Source organism: Chroicocephalus ridibundus, chromosome 1, assembly GCF_963924245.1.
Source record: "Chroicocephalus ridibundus chromosome 1, bChrRid1.1, whole genome shotgun sequence".
Taxonomy (NCBI): Eukaryota; Metazoa; Chordata; class Aves; order Charadriiformes; family Laridae; genus Chroicocephalus; species Chroicocephalus ridibundus.
Genome location: NC_086284.1, coordinates 112,336,268 through 112,359,453, shown reverse-complemented (window position 1 = coordinate 112,359,453; position 23,186 = coordinate 112,336,268).

Below are 23,186 nucleotides of genomic sequence, written 5' to 3'. Positions count from 1 at the left end.
CTAGACCTCTGTTTGAATTAATATTGCCCAATGGAATTTCAAGTGGTAGTGACATGGCGTAGTATGACACAAATTAACGCTTGTTCCCCCTACTGTACTGCAAACCACCCATATCTCCAATTAGGTTAGTTCTAATCTAATATGCATGCTTTCACGACTTCTATTGACAATAAAATATGACTGTTTCCCCCTTCCTTTTCTGATGCCAGACTTGTTTTACCAAGTAGCTGATTTTCTTAATAGCATGCTAGCATTTGCATATAGGATACTGATTGCATTCTTTTTCTGTCTGTCTCATACTTTATTGCTGTGTGCTGTACCGTAGATCACATCCAGTTACAATTAAATGTATCATTTTGCCCACAAGGTACAGTAATGGCCTGAACAGACATTTGACTATAATATGTTAAAAGATGATTTTACAATATAAATGCTACAATTTAACATTTCTTACTTATCTACCATTTTTCCAACCAATATCGGTGTTTGCGTTTTTTCTTCCTAACTAACTTAAAGTGAAAGTTTTTTGTTGCTTTGCTATGAATTAAACTTGACAAAGTACCAGGCACTCAAAAAGCATTTTGATTGCTGCCTGTAAACAGGCAGGTGGGGCCTGATCCACAGGCTATCAGAAAAAATGGGAGACTTTCTGTTGATGTTGAAGGGTTTTGTGTTAGATATCCTAGAAATGTCCAAATAGCAATGGCACTGAATTCATCTTACATACAGTGTTTTATAATAAATTATTGAAAAGGATGAAATAAAATGAAGCAAGTTTTTGTTTTGTTTTTACTTTGAAAAAAAGGATTGTAATAGCAATCGTGACCTTGGCATTGGGAATTTCCTGGGGATTTAATAACCAGCCAGAGGGTAATGGCCCTTGGCTTTGCCTCAGGCCATCAGATCTCCCAGCTGGTTATTAGTCCCTAGAAAATGCCTTGTACGTCAATTATTAATGTCTAAGTTCTGTGTAGGCAAATTCTTGCTTTATTCAACAATTTTTTGAGGAAATACAAGTATAGATTCAAAATCTTGTAAAATGCTATATCAAAAAAATTAGTGGCATTTTATATTTTTATATTGATAAATAAACTCACAATATACTATGTTTGAACTGAACTGGTAGCTCTATTTATTCCAGTCAGCTTTTGATCAGGCCCAATAAATACTTCTATGACTACAGATTTTATTATGTCATAATTGAAATTTCTTGCATACGGATTTCCTACAAAGGCAGAAGAGATTATCAGTTCATGTGTTTCCTTCAGGATTCAATTCTTTTTCTTTTTTTCCCTGGCACTGAATTTTGATAATATACTTATCCTCAGAATGAAAAAAACCCAGCAACAAGACTATCCTATCTATAGGTACATAAACCTTTTTATTTTTTCCCCTTTAAGAGAATTAGTTTGAAACTCAGTTCTGTGTATGTCAGAAAAAGCCTAGAAGGAAGTAGAGGTGAATTTAATGTAGCTATTCTGAATCAGATTTAAGTTTTGCTATAAGGAGAAAAAAAATCTTTGAGGAAGATCACAGGTTATTGATTGAACTGCTTTACATTAATACGAAAAACATCCAGTAACACAGCAAGAAAGTAGTAAAAAGAGAGAAAAGGTGTATTTTCATATGATATAATGATCTTTCCATCTTGTGTGTCTCCAAAATAAGTAGATCTGTGATTGTAATTGCTTATATTTTTATTTTGTTATGAAATTGAAGATGATATTGTGGCAAAATAAGGAGCCATACTTTACACTTTATTTTATAATGTAATACTTGAGGGTTTTTAGTATCAGTTCCATGAGTTTCCATTTCCTGTCTACAGAATATTTACTGTGTACATTTTATAATTAAGCAATGAGATGAGACAAGCAATACACTTCCATAAGATTATAACATGCCTTTGGCGGTGTTATATGGGACAAGGTCATATCTAGAATTACTTTAATCACCCCAGTATAATAATTGCTTGGAAATATACTCCCTGCAGTGTCATATTGCTAATAGAATTATAGCTGAGTCACACAATACAAGCTATAGTTAAGCCTGGGTAAGGAATTGTAATGTAAAGGCCCTTTTTTTTTTTAGGTGCTTTCAAACAGTGGTCTTTTAGGCTTATCTATGACTGGTAGAAGCTCTGCATTGTTGAAGTGTTAAAAACTACCTTACAGAACTCATTTTTATTGATAACCACACCCATTAATTTGAAAACAAAGATCAAAATTAATTAAAATGCTGTTCAGTGCAGGAACCTTTGTGAAGTCTTAATGAGGAAACAAAAGGCAAAACAGTAAATCTAACCCACCAGATCCCAAAGCTAAGGAGAATTCGTGGGCATCACAAAGATATATCCAAACTTCTGTTTCCTCTCTCTACAGACTAAGTCACTCTACTATTGACATCGAGTCAAAAATGCATTTTCTTGCTGCAGGCTGGCCGACTTTGACCAAGTGTAACTTAGGCTCAGCTACTAGAAAGGGAAGAGCCAAGGGGAAAGCACTAGCGAGATAAAGGCACTGGCATTGTGAAAACTTTGCTGATGTTTCTGAAAAACAGTCAGATCAGGTACATCTTTTTAACATTAATGGACACAGCTTTTTACAAGCCAAGAGAAACAGGTTTTTAGATTTGGATAACAGTCTGAAGACTGTTGCTGAGATTTTGAACTGAAGATGAAGATGAAATTAAAACCTGGAAGTCTTGTTTTGGAGCTTAAGACAATAACTACTCAGAAGAGTTGTAGTGACCTTTCTAGTCACCAAAGAACCAGAGCAGGTTAAGTAAAGTGACCAAAACAGAGGACAGCAATTAAAATCCCATATTGAAGAAAGAAAGGAAAATTTATAAAATCTAATCTGTCCATCCGTGGAAAAAATCCCAGCACCACAAACAAACCACAAAAGCCACTCCTTCTCTATATGGTAAAGAGGTGCTATAATTAAACCAATATTGTCTGATTACTGTAAAATCAATTATGTGAAACGTATCAGTTATGGTTGTGGCAGAGGAGCCACCTTCTGTCTTTCCAGGTGTGCTGTGCATCTGCAAGAATAACTATGATATTTTTGTTTTGTCTAAGTTATAGGCTACTCGTCTTCATGCATTTTTCCTTAAACCTGTGTTTCACAAAGAATAACAAGATCACGGACTATGAGCTGGTCAAAAAATGGCCAAGTAGCAAATACTCAGCGACAATTCCAGCACCAGCAGTGCTGTGTGGCCCAGAGTTACACTTAAGAGAAAGTGTGGAGCACCCTTGAAATCCTTGGGAATACTAAACAACATCATCTAGGGATTACGTGAACAATGAATAAAGGTGTTTTTTTTTTTCTTTTTAAACCAAAAGCTCTTCACAACAAAAGCTCCCGTTTATAACTTCATTATCTATGACTTCCTTTTTGAAGAAGCTTCTATGAGGTGAGAAAGAGGCCAGTATTATATTTTATTGTCTAGCTAATCTTCCTGTCATAATCTTAATGCTTCAGCTATTCTTGTCAGGTGGAATTATTATTTCTCCTATTTTAACTTCAAAGGGTTTTTTTTTTGTATATACCTGTAATGAAGGGAACGTAGTCACATACTTTGAAATTTTATATGTCAAAATCTATTAAATTTTGTATTTTTTCAGGAAACAATTAGATTCAAGCCACTGGGCTGCCTGAATACAGGTAACCTGCACTTCTGTAGCATTATATATTTGAGAACATTTGCTGAGACACTTAAGATAATTTGAGTTCTTATGCCTATATTCAGTATTCTGTGAGCAAGGAATGATTATTATCCACATTTTACAGGTAGGTATATGTAAGAGTTTATGATTTGATCAACAGGAAGTAATCAAATTTAGGCCTCCTAATTCCCAACAGCTATTCTTTTTCTCACTCACTCGGTTTCATTTAACGTTGCTTAGAGGTGTGCCAGGGACAGAAAGAAAATGTGAATATGGAGGACAGAAAAGCAATTTTATATTTACCAGTAGTAGTTAAACTTAATCTGGAAACTTTTTGAAATTGGGTATTTAGGGATATATCACGAACTTAGAGAAAAATGATAAGAATGATCGTGAATCTGGAAGACATGTCAAGATTGAAAAGGTGTGAGATTGTTTACTGCTGAGAAAAGAGGAATAACAGCTGTCACAGTAATCATGTATGAAATAATGATGGCATACAAAGTTTCTCACATGGTAGCATGAGAATAAAATAAAATAAAACTAAGAAAATAGAATGTTTTTTCATAAAGACATATTATCTGACTGAACAACTGACTGCCTCTGATATCAGGAATATAAGATTCAGGACATCTATATAGAAAATAATATTTGGTTATGCTAAATAATAATAATAAAAACATGGAAGTGAATTAAACTTCTGGGTTTAAAACAACCTTTAAGTATAAGCAATCAGTGTCAGATTATCCTACACAAGCCATCTGTTAGGTTATTATAATCTTTCTTAAAAGTATTTTACATAGGGTATTGCCAGAAGAGAAGGAACTTGGGTCTGAGCCAGTATTACTATTCCTATACTCTTGTACAGAACTATCTGAAGAAGTGAAATCATCACTTCTTACCATGCACTCTGAAAGAACACAACCACACATTTTTGGGAGAGACGCAATTCCTGGAAAGGTATTGTGTTCCTAAAATAATAACAGAATGTAGAAACCCCATTTGCAAAAGTAAATAAAGCCATCTATAATGATGGTTCTGTAAGGATCACATTAGGAAAGGTCATTATTTGAACAATGCAAACTTCTTTTAAAGAGAATTGATAAATAGAAGAAATATGATCTATCAGACCTGAAAATAAAAATTAATCCATTTCAGCTTCTCGTTTCTTACACCTTAGCACAGCACAGAAGTACTCATATTTATGCTACTCAGATATCTAGAAATACCATATCAAACTTTTCACAGAAACCTACAAAGGACTAAACAAATTGAATTTTGCTGAAGTCTATGTAAGTACACCAGTCTTGGGCAACAAGGACTATTGCTTCTCATAAGCTTAAAAATTTTTAAATAAGCAAATAAAGGTCAGAAAGAGGCAATGGGATGAAGCCTAAGCTTGAGATATTAGCAAACAATTGGGTTGTTAACATTTGTGATATAGGGAAAAAATAATGTTTAAATATTACTGTCACTGTACTTCAGCATACATCATTGTATGTTTTCTAGCATAGCCTCACATAGGTATGACCACATTCAGGTATGATCGCTCACCTTTATGGGGTAACAAAGGGATGATCATAAACCAAAATAATCCCTAGGAGTGGCATAACATAAACAGCAATCGTGAGTGAGCTGTAGGATATACTGCTATTTTAAGAGCATCCATTACAGGCTTGATTCTCTATTTTTCTAGGCAGCAGTTTCTTTTATGCCACATTTTCAAGCTGAAAAAAAAAAAAAACAAAAAAAAAGCTTAGATTCTAATTCTCTGAAGTCCCTCTTCCTACGATAAGTAACTCCACAGAACTACACTCCTCTTAAATGCAGACAAGAAAGCGTGGTGTGGTAATGGGCTTTGCAAGTGGTAATTTAAGATGACTGCTTCAGAAAAAAAGTGTTCATGTCTAATAGCCATCACCTTCTCCTTGTTGTGGTTATCTGTCTCATTCATTTCATTCCATATGCTTTATTCCATTCTGTTCATGTGCCATGAGAAAATAGCTAGCAGAGAGATGCTAAAGTGTGCAGATGATACAAAACTGGACATCATGGTCAAAGTTGAAACTATATGTAACTGTATATGAAAAACTGAAGAACAGTTCAAAAAGATCAAGTGGATTTAGCCAGTGAGAGCTAACATAGCAATTGCAGTTCACCATCACTAAATATGAATTAAGGCTAATACCATCACCATCCTGGCCGCCCCGCCTGCCCCCGCCAAATATATACAGTGCTGGATTTGATTTAGCTGTTACTCATAGCAGTCAGGATGGCACACAAATTGTTGGGAGTTACCGGGAAAGGAGTCTGCGTATAAACAAAGATATATTAAACTGCTTGTAGATCTTTGGTGTGCCCACACTGTAATTACTGCATACAGTTCTGGCTATGCTGTCTGAAAAAATTATATGGTACAAGTAATAAAACCATAGAAGGCTGACAAGTGTGAAAGAGGGTACAGAATAAGTTCTGCAAAGAAAATAGACTAGGTAGTCTCCAATTAATAGAGAGGCAACTGGAAGGGTACTTGACATAAAGAAAAAGGCAGTCGTAAATGGTGTGAAGCAGATCAGTCAAGAAACATTACTCACAATAAAATAATTAAGAGGCTAAGTTAAAAAACGAGATAATAGTTTTAAAAACAAATTAAAGGAAATAATTTTATTTTGCAGACCAATGTGGAACTGATGGCCGCACAATGTTCAAAATGCAAAAAACCACAACACTCTTAGATAAATTCATGAATAACTGATATACTGGTGGCAGTTAAACATGACCATCCAGATTATGATCTGGAGTAGGAAATTCTGTTGCTGATGACTGTTGGAAGGGCATGCTGGCAAAAGATCTAAGTATGACTTGCTTTTAAACAGTTTCTGGAGGTACCTTGATCAGTTACTGACAGAGACAGGACACTGGGCTAAATGAGTCTGCTGACTCAGAAGGGCAGCTGGATCTAATGCCCCACTCCTGTTTTCTTAATATTCAATATCTGAACAAACACAGTTTTAATTTAATATTGTCATAATGTTTTAATTATTATTTACTTTATTTTCCTCATGTATTGTTATAAAAAAGATTGATTTCACCTGTTTGTAAGTGGCCTGGATATAATTCAAGATTGCACCCAAAAACTTCTATGTACCAAAAACTGAGGTGGGGTGGGTTGTTCATAGGCTAAAGTTATTCTGTCATCTGAAATTTACAGGATCTTTACACCACATTATTTGAGGGATGAAGCATTTTTCTAAGTGTGGGTTTCTTTTCTGGCTTCTAACTCAGCTTTTATTCATCCTTGCTTCTATCTAGGGCTGTTCCCAGCTTGTCTTCCTCAAAGCTTTCACAGAATTGTTTCCAGTGAAAAATCTTTCCCCTCCCGCAGGACTTGCTATCCCACACTGTGGTTATATATAGCATGCACAAGGTTGTCAGGGTAATGGAGGTTGAACTGACATGCCTAGAGTTGGCAGATATATTTTAGGCATCCCTACACTGTTCTGCCACTTAATTTAAACTGTGTTCAAAGCAGGCATAACCCCTGTAGCACAATCAGAGTGTGTTATATTCCATGGTAATTTAGTTCCTTGTCTAAGCAGAACAGTACCAAATCCAGCTAGCGAGTTGTATGTACAGCAAATGTTGACCAAACTTCAGAAAATTGTGATGATGTCCTCGGACAGATGTCTTTTCCTTTTTATAGTCACTGTTTAATTATAATTAGCTTTGATTGGGGAGGAGCAGGCGCAAGGAGAGAGACACACATATCAGGGTTTATTCCTATGGGATTTTTGAAACGGAGGCAGGCAAAAACTTCAGAGGCAGGGTATTGAAAATTAGCCTAAAAATTAAGATGATTAAAGTATTTTGAGCTGGAGAATAGAAATTATTAATTATTTCTTAACATTTGTTTGCAACTTATTTCTTGCAAAAATGTAGGGCAATTCAAGTGACACTAAAAACACAAAGCCATTTGATACTAGAGAAATCAAGCTTGTAGAACATGAACTGCCATGAAGTTGCAAATTAATGTTCCTTGATAAATGCTCTGTAGAAAGTGGACAGTTTGGAAGTTAGAGGGAAATTGCAGTGGACTGAGAATACATACAACTGAATAATTATGAACTCCACTGAAAATGATTCCATTGAAAACCAATTAACAACCTTGTCTATACATCTCTTCCAAAAGCCTGGTAGTAGAAATGTCTCTTTTCGTATTGATTTCCATTGACTCTCATATACTTGCCTGCCATGTAAGCTATTCAAGTAAATGATTTTTTTTCCACGATCTACTTTTGAACATATTGAAGTGTTAAAACATAGCAGCGTTGTCTATTAAACCAAAATACCCCATTAATAATATTGAGTACTACACATCTACATAAACCAGCAAGAAATGTGTGTATTTTCATGTGATTTTACACACATTATTTTTCCTGAGTGTAGACGAGCAGCTCTCTACCATCCACCTGGGAAATAGTGTTATGTGCTAATTACAACTAAGAAGAAAATTCTCAGCTATGAACATGCCTATATATTCAAATACAACAAGGAGAAGAAATATCCCCACCTGTATAATTAAGGCATTTGTAAAAATGAAAAGCAAGAGTAAAGAAACGGACTTTTAAATGAGAAAATTATACAGCAAAAATGATACTTTCTTTCCAATAATTAAGTTTCTGAAGAAATTTGCTGAACTTTCACCCTGGAAAGCTTATCTATAAGGCATCCAGATATCAGCTTCTTTTCCCTCCTGTCTTTAAATAGGCAACATCTCTTTGTAATTCTTCAAATTACTCACTGAAGCTGATTTTCAATCCCATCATCTCTTTAATTAAAACCTCAGCGCGGTAGTTGCAACTGCTAGCACATGTAAGAATGGAAGGGATGGTTTTGGGGGCGACGGTTGCTGATGCAGCACTGTAAGCGCTGCCCTTCCCGAAACAAAGGGAAACAGTGCCAGGCGAATGGCACGCCACCTCCCTGCAATGGCTAACTGCCTCAAGACCTACCGCGGGAACTGGACAGTACAATACGAAGCCATAATGACTAGTGATCCATGTAAATAGAATTAGATATCGAACACACGGTCTTTAAAGGGGAACAGGGAAACATTTATTTTTTCTGAGAGAAGGCTTTTCCAAAGAGCTCTTTTATCTTTCATTGTTTTGTTACCAGGAGCAGCTGCTAAAGCGAAGGCAAGCTTTGAAGACTATTGCATATATTTTAGAGATTATGGTATCATAAAGGGAAAGAGTTTTAAAGTTGGTGAAAAGAGATGACAGAATTTTTATCCATATTGCCCCAAATCTTTTTTGTTTAAATTTTTAACTCAAACTCTTGGCATACACTCAGAAGAGAGATCTGTGGGCTTGTTGCCAGAGCTTTTATGTGCAGAATCAAGGTCTCTTGGATTTTCAAAAGAGGACCAAAAAAGCTAGACTTTTCCTACTGGTTGCAAAATACATACAATGCACCAAGCTGACAAGTGCTTTTACTGCAGCAGGGTTTGCAGTGACAACATTTAGTGAAAACAGCAAAACAGTCTCATTCCACATCCATTGAGCTAATCAGGGGCAGCCCTTATGCAAAAGAAAAGCCTAAGATGCCTTACAAGAGAAGAAAAAAAATCTCTCCAAATATCAGTTTGCTGAGATAATAAAGAACATACAGTAGTGAGCTAACCTAAATAAAAACGGCACAGGCAAAAGATCCTGAGTACATTAGAGATGCCAGTTTTTGGCTGAACTATACCTCTCCAATAAAGATACCAGTTCAGCCTGGCAAGAGAACATTAGTATGGGAAGGAATTTGTGAACGTTAGTGCTGCTGACGAGTTTCTGAGATAGGTGCAGTCATATCCCACCTATTACAAAATGAAACTTTTCATATGAAAGGAGAGAAAGGAAGAGAAAGTCAAATCCTTCAGCCAAAAGTATCCTGGCTGTTTGGTAATTATTGTGACTATGCTTGCCCCTCACTGGTGCTTCTCCATGTGCTTTACACTGATACTTCAGATTTTCCCTAATGACCTCAACCAATTAATCCTTTTGTAGCACTGACAAGCTTGTCTTCATTCACAAGGAATGTCTGCTGAGAAAGGTGTTACCTTACCAAGTGGTAAATAACAGAAAGATGTGAGAGGGTTAGATATTCTTAGCCCAAGCTCATATTTATCTGAGTGAATATTCAGTCTGTACCTAACAAAGCGGGCACTGTTCATTAAATGGCTGTAGAAACTTTGCTCATACACATTGGTTCGTTCATTTCCAGGATTTTTCAGACTGTGATTGATTTCAGAAGTGAAAACGCAGATGTTTGTCTAGCCAAATATTTGTGTGCACTTAATATTAGATCGCATCACATTACATAGAAACCCTTACCCTAATTAAACTGAGGTATGACCAATGTCTGGATAAACTTGAAGGCAGGGGCATAAGGTTAGTTTATACAAGTGCTGAGTGGAACAAGATATTCCATTCTGCTACAAAAGATCTGACTGGAACTGCTAACGTATTTTTGAGTGCTCATCTTGCATTCTGGTTTTCTTCAATATCTGTTGTCTTTTCTTTGTTGCTTGTAAGCAGTGGTGGAGGATGCTGTAAAGCCCTGGAGAAATTAACTAAGTAGACACCCCCTAAAACACCATTGGGACAACAACAACAAAAAAAATTTGCTTTACAAAGTCAGAGGAATCCTAGTGGACCCAATTTGAATGAAATCACAAAAGCTTGCCGATTAATACGCTTAATAGTATTTATAAAACATTATAAGTCTGCTGAATACCTTCAATGTATAGGTTATAAATATATTAGTTCAAGAAGCTACCGCAAGAGGATTTCTGAAGTTAGAAAGCTGTGCTTTTCTGAATTGCAGAATTTTTCTATTTATTCACAAAGCTATAATCTTTTATGCTGATAAACAAGTGTCAAAAAATATTCAGAATCACTTACAACAATTGTCTGCCTTTCAAATGTGGAATACAGGATAAAGCCTTCTTTGCAAAATGCAAAAAAAAAGAGCTAAAAAATATGTGCAGTTTTCATTTTTATATATAGAAAATTTAAGAACCATATTTATTGCATTAGCTACGCATCTGCTGCACATGGACCAAATATCGACTTGCTTCCTAGAAGGAAGAGTGACTGCCAGTTTGCATTTATTTCTCCTAGCTTGATCAAGTGGATTTAAGTGAGCTGAAATGACAACTGGACATTCAGCTCTCCCACACAGCCTAACTGTTGTCATATTTTGAAAAAGAATAGGAAAGCGCTGCTTGTGGCTGCGGTTTTCCTGATCATATTTGCATCCAGTAAGTGTTATCATCTAGCTTTCAGTTCTTTGTAGTGCATCAATGGCTCCATATCTTTTAATGTGAATTTCCTACAATTCTTAAGATTGATATCAGATCAGGAAACACAGGCAGGGCAGTGAGTACTATGATTTCTCCCAGCATCGTATACCACCAATGCAAACCACATAGGGGTTTTTTGTTTACTCTAGTGCACCTACTGATAAGAGAGAACATAGGAAATTTCCAAGACTGCCAAAACCAAACTCCTGAAAAATATATTATGTAAATGATAGCTACCCATCCAAAGGGTAGATAAGGTCTAAATGCAGGATGTTTTTCTAAGAATCTGTATTTTCACAGAGCAATACAGCGATAAAAAAACAAAGATAGAAAACCTAAATCTCCTCAGCTGCCATGGACTGTCATGAAGGAAGCAAATGTAGCATTTCAAAGCTGAAATTTTAAGAGCATCTTGATTCACTTTAAACATACATATAGACTAGGATAAGCCTTATGTAACCTTCTTCAGCATAAGGATGAGGCAAACAAAGTTTTAAGGTAGTATACTTATTCTAAACAATTCCGAAGCATCAGATTTTCTGGTTACATATTATGAGACCCACCTAGCAATAAACACTGGTAATGGAGAAGTGGAGAACTACAGAAGAGGAGTTACATAAAGACTGAACTGACTGAGAACACCAGGGAAGAATGAAGACATGCTCTCATAGAAGACCTATAGATAAACAGCTAAAAAGATCGGAAAATCCACTCTGAAATACAAACAGTTCTAACACCCAACAATCATCACATTAGTTACACATTTAACTTGTACTAATTTTAAAATGTGGAGGAAACACAACAGAGAATGTGCTGATTGTGCTGTGCATCTCGCTGGGGAATTTTTGTGCTTGGATTTTTAAGGGGTATGGGCAATAATGGGTTGTGGTTCAAATGGGTATTCAACATTTAAACGTGATTGCATTGTAGGCTTAAATTGGTGAACTTGTGTTCTGTTGTCTTTCATAAAAGTGCAATTAGTTACGCTATTTGACCCTTTCCTGTGCCTGAAATTCTAGCTGATCTTGCATCCCACGACAGTGATGTTCTAAGGGAGAAGTGGGGTCAAAGTTTTGCATAAATGCAGTAAGAGATTGCTTCAAACATAAACCAAACAAGTATGTGTTTGTACTATGAATTGTTTGAAAAGTGTGGGATGGATTTGAGTTTTATTTAAGTGCATACCAAAGCAAAACAGGATTGAGTCTAGACCTAGATTCTACTTTTTCCTAGAAATTGGTAGCTGAGTATATGTTCACTGTTTTCATCAGCTATGCTTGTGAGCTTACTCAAGTATAATCTGTGCGAAGAGCACCAATTATAGGCAAAATATCCAGAACTCACCAGCTTGCTTTTCTGCCCCTTCCGAGGAGGAGGAGTTGGTGGGTCTGTGGTGGTGAAGACACCTGATGACAGCCCAGAGAAGCACACTGTGCCCAGGTGCCTGAGGCATGTTTAAACAAGGGAGTCTGAAATCTGGTAGGTCTGCTCCCAGATCTGAAGGTGTGCCCTGTGTCCCACCTCTGTATCATTCAAGTAGCAAGCACCTACCAAAGTCCCATCTGTGGACCCTCATTTCCACACCAAGGCAGTCAGGATGCATGGACTGGATGAGAGCACTATTGTGATCAGGGCACGAGGACCTGGCAGAACCCAGTCCTATTTAATTGAATATATATTTCCACTGAAATTTTCAGTTGTTTCTCACTTCCAGTTCTTAGAATCTTAGAATTATAGAATCGTTTAGGTTGGAAAAGACCTTTAAGATCATTGAGTCCAAGCTTTAGCCTAACACTACCAAGTCCACCACTAAACCTGTAAACACCATGCCTTTTGAATACCCCCAGGGATGGTGACTCAACCACTTCCCTGGACAGCCTGTTCCAGCACTTGACAACCCTTTCAGTGAAGAAATTTTTCCTAATACCCAATCTAAACCTCCCCTGGCACAGCTTGAGGCCTTTTTCTCTTGTCCTGTCACTTGTCACTTGGGTGAAGAGACCAGCCCCCGCCTCTCTACAATGTCCTTTCAGGTACTTGTAGAGAGCGATAAGGTCTCCCCTCAGCCCCCTTTTCTCCAGACTAAACAACCCCAGTTCCCTCAGCTGCTCCTCATAAGACTTGTGCTCTAGACCCTTCACCAGCTTCGTTGCCCTTCTCTGGACACACTCCAGCACTTCAATGTCTTTCTTGTAGTCAGGGGCCCAAAACTGAGCACAGTATTTGAGGTGCAGCCTCACCAGTCCTGAGTACAGGGGGATGATCACTTCCCTAGTCCTGTTGGCCACACTATTTCTGATACTTCAGTATTGCTAGAATATTTCTAGATGTGCATAGAATGCTTTTATTTATCCATCAAGCAATGTTTCTAAACCAAACTAAAGTGTTTCTTTTCAAATAGCAAACATCCAGCATCAGTAAAATCCCTTAAGAGAAAGTACTGATCAAGTAAATCTTGTTGCTTTTCAGTTCTTCTAAAAAAAGAAGCAATAAAGCATTCAAACTCTGGCAACAGTGTTTGACTTAGGCTTTAGTAGTTTTTTTGGGAGAGCAATTAATTTTATTATTGTATTTAATGAAATATTTATAATCTATTTTAGTGGTAACATGGATAGCTTCTCTGTAGAAATTGTACATAATACTTCTGTGCTCAGTAATCTACCATATGTTCCATGTCAGCTCTATATAGTGTAAGGCACGTCAAACTATTAGCAGAGGCAAAAATATGAAGATTTGAGATAGTAGGATTGGACTATGACATTGAGATTAAAAGCGAGAAGAACAGAAATTGTGAGAAAGAACAAGATGAGACCAAAAATTAAGTTCTTTCCAGATTGTAAGAAAAAGACTTATTTTCCTTAGTGTACCTTAGCTTACAAGGTAGCAGTTGCCCATCCATATATATACATATATATAGGCACACCCAGACCCGTATATATATACACACACCTATGTAATATATACCCATGTATATGTATGTGTATATATATATATATGTATGTTTACACATGTTTTTATGTACCCCAAGGAAAAGTTAGGACTCAAACACTGCAGGCCAAACCAGGTACTGACAGTTTGCCTTCCCTAAAACTAATGAAATTAGAGTGTTGGCAGAGCTCACTGGAACCTGAGAGCCCCCTGTGAGAGAGCCTTGTCTTTATGATACTCTCCATAAGCATTTTTCCTCTTTTTCTAACACACTGTGGTGACAACCGCTGCTACTTGTACAGATAATACAAAACAATACAGATTAGTATTTGCATTTTTTAACAAGCCCTAGACAAAAGACTCCTTTGGTGAAAGCCTGGCCTCCCTCAAAGCACAGGTGGAGAAATCGTTTGGCATAGTGTTGTGGTTGCAAAGAAAAGGTAGAGAGCAGCTCTAAAAACTCTACAAAGCTTGAACACTTAAAGACAAACCTGAAATAAATTGTTTCTTAGCTGAATAAATTATTTAGATGAGAATTATTTGTATTTAATCAGCACTTAAAATCAGTCACAAGCTAAAATGTTAAAAGCTAAGCAAGACAATATTGCTTAACTTCTTTTTCCCCCAAAGAAACTTGAAAGGTCCATTATAGTGAGAATTTTAAATGGAAAATATGTTACTGTTTTTAATATTGTCGTGTTTGAACCATCCTTTGGTTTGAAATAGCGAGCTGTTAGTTATTTCCTAGAAAAGGAACAGTATCCTCATGTCTTAGGCTAAACAATGCAATTTAAGAAGTCTGAACAACTCATAGCACCGAGCCCCTTCCAGATTTTCATAATGTAGTTTTCTTAAGCAGAAATCATCTGTTCCTTGAAGTTTGGCTATGATGACAGGATACATTCTGAGGCATATAAACATTTCAGTCAGTTATGTCTTGAGGCTGCCTTGGTTTTAATTCTGAATTCCTTGTGCATGCCAATGCTCCAAAATGCTAAAAATAAGGAGGAAAATGTCCAGGAAATGGAAGACTGAGCTGCGAAACTCTGGTCATGCAAGAGGAAGCAAGCAGGGGGATGACTCCACCTACCCTTTGCCTACTCATGTGGCTTGAGTCCAGGGATACTTTGATTCCAAAAACCAGAACTTTATTCTTACTGGCCTATTAGTGATATCAGATCAGGTATGATATTTATTTTCATATTAATATGCACATATTTTTTTCCTTTTGAAGAGCCATCGGACTCACCAGTTGATTCACCTGTCCTTTCAAAACATGCTGGAGATGAGACAGCAAGATTCAAATTGCGCTGATTGTCACCATTTATCATGAGAAGCATCTAATATGATCCATATTCTCCTAGCTTTATTGTGTATTTCTTTAGTTAAAAAGGAAGACAAGTTTTACGACCAGGCCTAGCTAGCTGAAAAAAAGCCTCATAACAATTTCATCTCTGTATCAGATAATCAAGCTGTATTATCTTTCCTATTAAAGCACTTCTTACATTTTCAGTTGCTATAATATAAAAATATTGAACTAACATGGAGTTGAACAACCAAGATGTGATGTAGCCAATTTAAGAATGTATAGGAAAATGTATTAAACAGCTTACGTGAAGACTGTTTGTACACTTAAGGTTCTGAAATATCACTTAGTAGGTTCAGTATTACAAATAGAGTTTTATATGCATGCTGATGGCAAAACAAGAGGAGAGATAATCTACATGACAAAGTCAGAAACTGCAGGATATAGGAAACGACCAAGCGGTGCATTTAGAGGGCAGTGAACTGCCAAGCATCACACCAGGAGTCATGATATGCTCAACAGGGTGCAAAATAATTCATGATAATCTCTCTAGGAAGAATATTATCCACATTATGTATTATTATTTATTGTCTTCTGGTCAGCAGTGGCTGACTCAAGGCCATCGGAAGAACATTTGGCTAAGAACTATGAAGAAAAAATGTAAAAGAAAACTGTCAGAAAAAAGCTAGCAGTCAGATTAAAATAAAATACATTCTCCACAAAAGTGATTCTTTTAGCTAGCCTGAAATAAAACCACAGCTTCAGATGTTTCATCAGATTTATTCTTTGCTTTATTTCTTCTACCTCTGTCAGACTAAATCAAAAGTTGTAAAGCTGACATTTTTAGATCGCAGCACCTCAGGTATGGCCATAAATCCACATTTAATTATTTAGTGAAAAATAACTCGATTGTGAGTGGTGTTATACTCATTCAAAACTCCTTGTTTCCACTCTTCCATTAAAGAAGTTGACTTTCTTATTTTTGATGATCAACTCTTGATATTCAATTATGCCTCCTTTCTTTGGGCCAAATTCACAAATGATGGATGCAAGAGCAACTCCCTTTGTTTACAGAACAAAGCTGGATCTGCTAGTGGCCAACGCAAATTTATCTAGCTTAGGAAACATGAAGACTAACCTTCTTTTTCTCACATACTGTTCAGGCCGAATCTAGTATTTTTGTAGGTTTTCAGTTCAAACTTATCTTTTGGTATTTGGTGTGGTTTTTTTGTAGTGTGTGTGTGTGGGTTTGTTGGTTTGGGGTTTTTTTTCTTTTTTTTTTTTTTTTAATTCCTTCATTCTTTACAGCCCCTAGAGGTTTGGATTTGTAAGAGATAAGACCACAAAGCTTATCAGGGACCCACGGTCTCTGAAACTGGAGGATAGAGAACATTCTGGTAAAAAAAAAAAGCTGGACTAGAAACATATTTCTTGCATGCGTCAGGATATAGCCAGCATTTATGTACAGTTTATAGTGTGTATGCTTGCTTATGCCAACATCAAAAGGGCCATTTCAGATTCAAAGAACACTGAGGTAAAGTCTAAAGAACAAAGTTTCCAAGCAGTTAGCTCCTGCTGCATAGGCATCAGCAAAAAGAAAAAAAAAAAAAGAGAAGAAGAAATACAGATAAAGTATTCTTAATGCATCCAGGGTCAAAAGGAAGTACTTATTCACATAACACATAATTAAATTGTGGAACTCATGGCCACAGGATGTTGCGAAGGCCAAAAGGATAAACGAATTAAAAAAATAATTAGGCAAATAATTAGGAAAAAAAAGATCCATTAAGGGCCATTAAGCACAAAGATGTGCATGCAGCCTCTGGCTCAGGAAATCTTGATGCCACAGATTGTCTGAAAATGAGAGAATATACTAAGAAAATGCTCTGTCACTAGCCTTTTATGAAACTCTTTTCCTAAGCACTTTTACTGTCTACTCTCCAAGGAGGATAGTGGCTACTTAACTGAACCAGTACAGCTGTTCTAATATCATTATGCACTAGCTTGATATGTACACAGTCTAAATAACTCAAGTGGCAAAAAAAGTTGTCTCATACGCTAAAATTTTAGTACCATAATAATAATAGTTTTCTTATTATTTTATAGGGAGAAACTTGTGTCTTATTTTCAAGGAGATTACCTTGCAATTTGCGTATAAGAATATTGAAAAAAAGATAGCTCTCTATAAGAAGAGGGAAGACGTTATTTGAGCCATGATACAGCTGCTGCTATAAAATCAGATATTTTACACTCAACAAGTTGTAATTTCTGTTAGTATGATAGTAAGAAGTCAGTGTAATACATATCTATTATAGTTGTATACTCTTTATATATACGTGTGTGTATGTATGAGTGCATGCGCAAAGACAGAAAGAGGGATTTATATGTATACAAATATGTAAATCTTGACAACAGCATACTAAAACAGCTTCTCCTCCTACTAGTACTGTTTGGAATGATAACTTTTTTAGCATCCTATCATCACAGGAATCATACTGCATATTAATCGAAGCATGGAAATGTCAGTGACCAGATTGCTGAGGTATATGTATTTAGATTGCAATTAATTCCGTATCATCCATTTCTACAGTAAAAAGCCAAATCCGTAGCTTTTTGTGTGCTCTTTTTGTTTTGAGCCAAGCACGTAAGCACCAGGAAAGGATTCTGGGTACTTGGCCCATTAAGCTTTCTTCTCGGCATCTTTTATTGGGTACTATCAAAGGCAGAATACTGACTGTATAATCTAACCTGATATTACTGTCCTTATGTTATTCATTCAGTGAAGATTTACATATCTTATTGCCCACCACATATCTACATTAATGTAACCATTCCTCCTTGCTCATAGTCCTCATGATCACAGAGGTTCCCATTTGCTCTTCTATTATTAAAATTTTAGTCTCTGGTTCAGTGGGTATTCAGGTTGGAGCCCCATTTTGCAATGCACTGTAAAATCATGGCTGGTCCCTGAGAGTGCTTACATTTGACAAAACATGACAGATGGATCAGGCAGGCATATGGGATGCGAAGCTGGTAGTGAGAAAGGCTAATGGAGTGTCTGCAGTTGTTAAATGAACCAAATACTGTGCTTTGAACTTCAATGGCAGTGTATAAGCAAACCTGAATATTTTAAATAGGAGGAATCTAGTCAAGTGCTGCATGATATCAACCTGCTTAACACTATTTGGATTTCTTTATTGCAGTAGTGCTCGGGCTTGACTTAAGCTGGGTTGCACATTTTAAGACTTTTACTTTCTACTGGAAGAAAACCTACATAAAAGAAAAGAGTGCTATGCCAAAGATGTAACAGTGTTTCAACCCTGATCAGCCATAAAAGCTTTGGTGCAATCATGCTTGGATCAAGTCTAAGAAAGGATGAATTCCTTCTGGACTGAAAAGCCACATCACAAATTTAAAATACAAACCGCTTTTTGTAGTAAATGCCATTACCACTCCTGCATGGGGATAGCTTGTGCATTGCTGAGCATCTTCAAACGGACTCCAAATGCAGTCACCTTGCATTTCACAGATGCTAAATTCATTTATACTAGATGATACTAAATCTGTACTGATTTGGCTAGCTTTATTAGCAGGTACTGATTTAGAATGAAAAAAAAACCCCAACAATTCAAACCACTCAAAATCACAGGGACTTGTTCTTCTCCTAACTTAGATTTTGTGTCTGTAACTTATCCTGCTGATGAATGATGAATGATGAACGTAGTCTGGGTGTAGGAATGGAGATGTCATGTTTTCAATTACTTTCATATAAATTATTATATCCGATTAATCCTGATTTGTGGCACCAAAGATAGATGGAAATTATATTAAACCACTTATTGCTGCTTTTTTTCTTTTTAGCAACTCTGTAGCACTAGAGATGTAGCTGTAGTCACAGCTGGTGGCCTATTTAGTAATCAAACTCAAAGGGAGGATGAAGATGCACTAACTTTGCTTGCGTCTTTTAAGATCATGTTAATCTGGGAATGCTCAGTGCCTCTCAGCAGATCGCTTTTAGTTGTGTTACTCTTAGTTAGGAGGTAGGTATGAATTTAGTAGGACAAACATTACTGGAATGCTGTTACTATGTACTCGTATAATACGAACTCTGCTTTCCAGAAATGTGTTTTCATCAGCTGTCAGCAGTATGACAACTCTTGTTACACACACTATGGAGGACTTCTTTTTTTTCCTGATCCAGCTGCAGAGTGGATTTTCTTAGACTATTCTGCATAGCTAGTTGATTTGGGAAATATTTTTCTGTGTGGGTAAACTAGTAAGAAAAAGGATACTTCATTTAGAAAAGGATCCATGTTTGATTACACTTAGCTAAGCTGTTCTAGGTGCAAATTAGTGTAAGGTGACCTACGTGTTAGTGGTGTCCAAAGGGGGAATCCCTCCTAACTCCCCTCTGCCGCTCCCCAGTTGCACGCTCACATATCCCAGGCGCAGAAGACAAGTCCCCAGATCAACTGCCTGCCCTTCTCAGTTACAGCTGCCTTATAAAACTGGCCTAGCTGTCATGTGAAACCTGACCCTCAGGTGGTGGCTTCCACAGTTTTTGGCATGTTTGGGAGTTGCTACCGAGATGGTCTTACCCGTGGCAATTTCTGTAATTGCTACACGTAGAAGGCTGACCGACTGTCTCCTCTGATGCAGGAGCACAGGCAGCCGCACAAAATACTGGGATTGCTGGCTTACACTTGGCCTTATTTATGGCAGCCCAAAGTGCCAAGGTACGAAGACCTTGCCACCCCCTTGCTCTGACTCCTTGTTGGACACACCATGTAGGAACATAGCTGGGCTGACGTCCAGGGAGACTTTGGTATGCAGTGCTCTATTTTTGCTTTGGAAATCTCCCCATATCCAACAGACTCAAGAAGGTAAGATCCTCATACTTCAAAACTATGAGTCAAATCCTTGTCTTGTGTAGAGGGAAGGCCCATTTATTTCATACACTGGTAATATCTAGGCAGCTGAAGTACAGAACTATTTCAAAGTATCTGGTTAGCTGAAATTATTCAAGAAAACAGTTTTGAAAAACAACAATAGCATTCCAGTTGATCCACACCATCATAAAATTCCTTGGATGAATTTTCTACAGAGAGATCTGCCTTATTCCTTTTTCATTATCTTACTGAATATGAAGAAAAAATTCCCAAAGAATTAATTTCCATCCTTGAAAACATTCAACTGAAATAAAGGATTTTGCAAAGATAGTATATATACATAGTATAAAAAATGATCTGTTAAAATTTTTGAAAGAAGTACTCAAGGTTCAAAAATCTTAAACACCTGAACTAGGAATCTCTTATTCCATTAACAGATATTTTTTTATCGAGGGTTAGCATATAAGATAGCCAAAATAGCAAACAAAATTTCTACTATGAAAATATAAACCCCTATAAAATTGCCATAATTTTCATAAGAAGAAAAATAATTTAAAGATATTAGAACATTTTCAGTTAGCATACAACCACACAAAGTTGCTAAAAATATCTTGGAAGAAGACCAATTCCAAAAAGAATCATAACTAAATACAAATCTAAAGTGTACTCCATGTTATTGTACTGTTGTTTAGTGTAACAACATCTCAGTGACACAAATAGTTACCTTTTTATCTCTCTCTCAAAAATTTCATTAATTTCAGTACTGGCATCCAGTATGCTAGCACTACACCTTCACTTCTGAGTTTTTTAGAACTTGAATTTTCCCATCTTTTTCTTAATTAAAGCTCATTAAAATATAGCTTAAATTCCATATGAGAGACTGTTCTTTGAAAAATGTATCTTGAGTAAAAACATTTACATTTTCATTCTAGTATTTCTTTTTAGTTGCCCAGTCCTGTCTTTGAGTGCGCCAAAACATTTTTAAGCCTATTGCGCCTCAGTGCAGTTTTAGTCTAATAAAAATCTAGGACAAAAGGTGGTTGTGCTACCTTTTCAATGTAGATACTTGTGGAAGCATTCACTCTATATCTCAAAGCAGACAAATTGCAGGCAGACAGATGATGCCCAAATAAAAAAGTAACATAGTTTTTAATTTCATTAATTCCCTTGAGGATAGAGCATTTCAATGACCGAGATAGGCTAAGAAATGGAAGTCTAAAATATTTTACTGTTTTACTTACATTTATAGATCAATTTTATACAAAGGTCTTTGTCCACTGACTGCTTCACTGAAACAAGTAAATGTTGGATTTTTTTAGACTTTGATGCTCATCTTCAAATGAAATTGATTACATATTTAATTTATTCATATATTTTAAAATACTTTTTTGCTTTGCAGATGCAATTAGATTTAAAAAGTCCTAAATAAAAACTTTACAGAAGTTGCTTATAGCGTCAGCAGTCACTAGGGAGATATATGGACATCATATCATTCAAATGAAAGAAAAAGTTCTGTACTGCTTTTCTTTTTACATATTTTTTTAAAAAATAACAGAATGGGTTCAACTTCTTAGTATTATATCAGAGCGCAATTCTATCAAAATTAATAGATACGCTACCTTATTCCAGGTATCATTTTCTGGGAGAAAAGAATTCTACACCTCTAATAATATGAGGGAAAAAAGAGGATTATTTTCATAGAAATAAGAAGCGACTTTCTGGCATACATAGTTTCTATTCTTTTCAGCAGCATACCAGGTGAAAATAAATAGAGGATATATTAGTTATTGCTAACGAAGACCAAAGCAAAATCCAGATTTATATCTGAAACATTTCAGATACATTAATGCAGGAATGTAAGCGACTAAGGAGTGTTTGATCCAAAGTATATGTTAACCATAGAAGGTTTTAACTCAGATTTTGTAGCGGAATATATGGATTCATATGCTACATCTTAATTAGTTGAAGAGGTAAAAGGGAAAAGGCTGTTCTAACACTCTGGCTTCATTCAAGAATGGTGGAAAACAAGCAGTATGCTTCTGATGCATCACAGGGTAAGAGGAAATAATTGTGAAATACACAGCAACACAGGTAACTCTACTGTGTCGTTATTTCTTTCCCAAGATTCAATTTCCATGATACTTAGGATTTGTGCTGTTTGCATACTCCAGCTCTCATTGAGTTTTATTGAAATTTTACACATACAGGAATGTACGGTCAAACTTTCTACTTAAAATTAACCTTGTAATAAAAATCTTAGTGCTTTCTAATTTCATCAATACAAATCAAAAACTTTTGTTCTGGAAAGTTATATGTGTGTGTCATTGAAATAATGAGCACAATCATGGACCACCGACTATTCATCAAGTCTCCAGCTTTTCTGTATATCAGAAATAAACCACACCATGAAAGTCTCAAAACTCAAGCAAAGCCAAGGACCTGGTTTGTGGTTATCTCATAAATCAGAAACAGAGTCCAGGTTCATAAACCTTTGGGGAAATTTCAGCCAAGTTTTGAGTGAATTTTGGAAAATTATAGTTTTTAATGAAAACTCTATGCAAATAATGGTTTTGACATTCTCATTTTTGGACACTTTTTCAATACTAATGTTGAAATAAAATTCAAGGAGCTCATAATAAATGACTTACTGAACATCTTAAACTAATTTTCAAATACATATTTATACATACACACACACACACGTATTTGGCAGATGCTCGGTATGCTGTTTCAATAGTGAAATGTTCAGAAGATTGGGTTGTTTCTCCCAGTACAAAGACTGAGAATAATGTTTAAGAAAGAGAAAAAGCATTTCTAACATTGATTTTTTTTCATAAATAATTAAATTATTGCAGTGGGATGGGAGTAGACTGTTATTAAAAATATTTTGGACGTTTTCAATATTTCAAGACTTTTCCTAAAGGGACTAGGAAATGCATTCTTAACCTATATGGGAAACTCTTTTCTCAGAAAAAGAATTAGGTTTCAAAATTTTTACAAGTCTACCTGGGGACAAAATTTAGAAACACGCAACCTAGT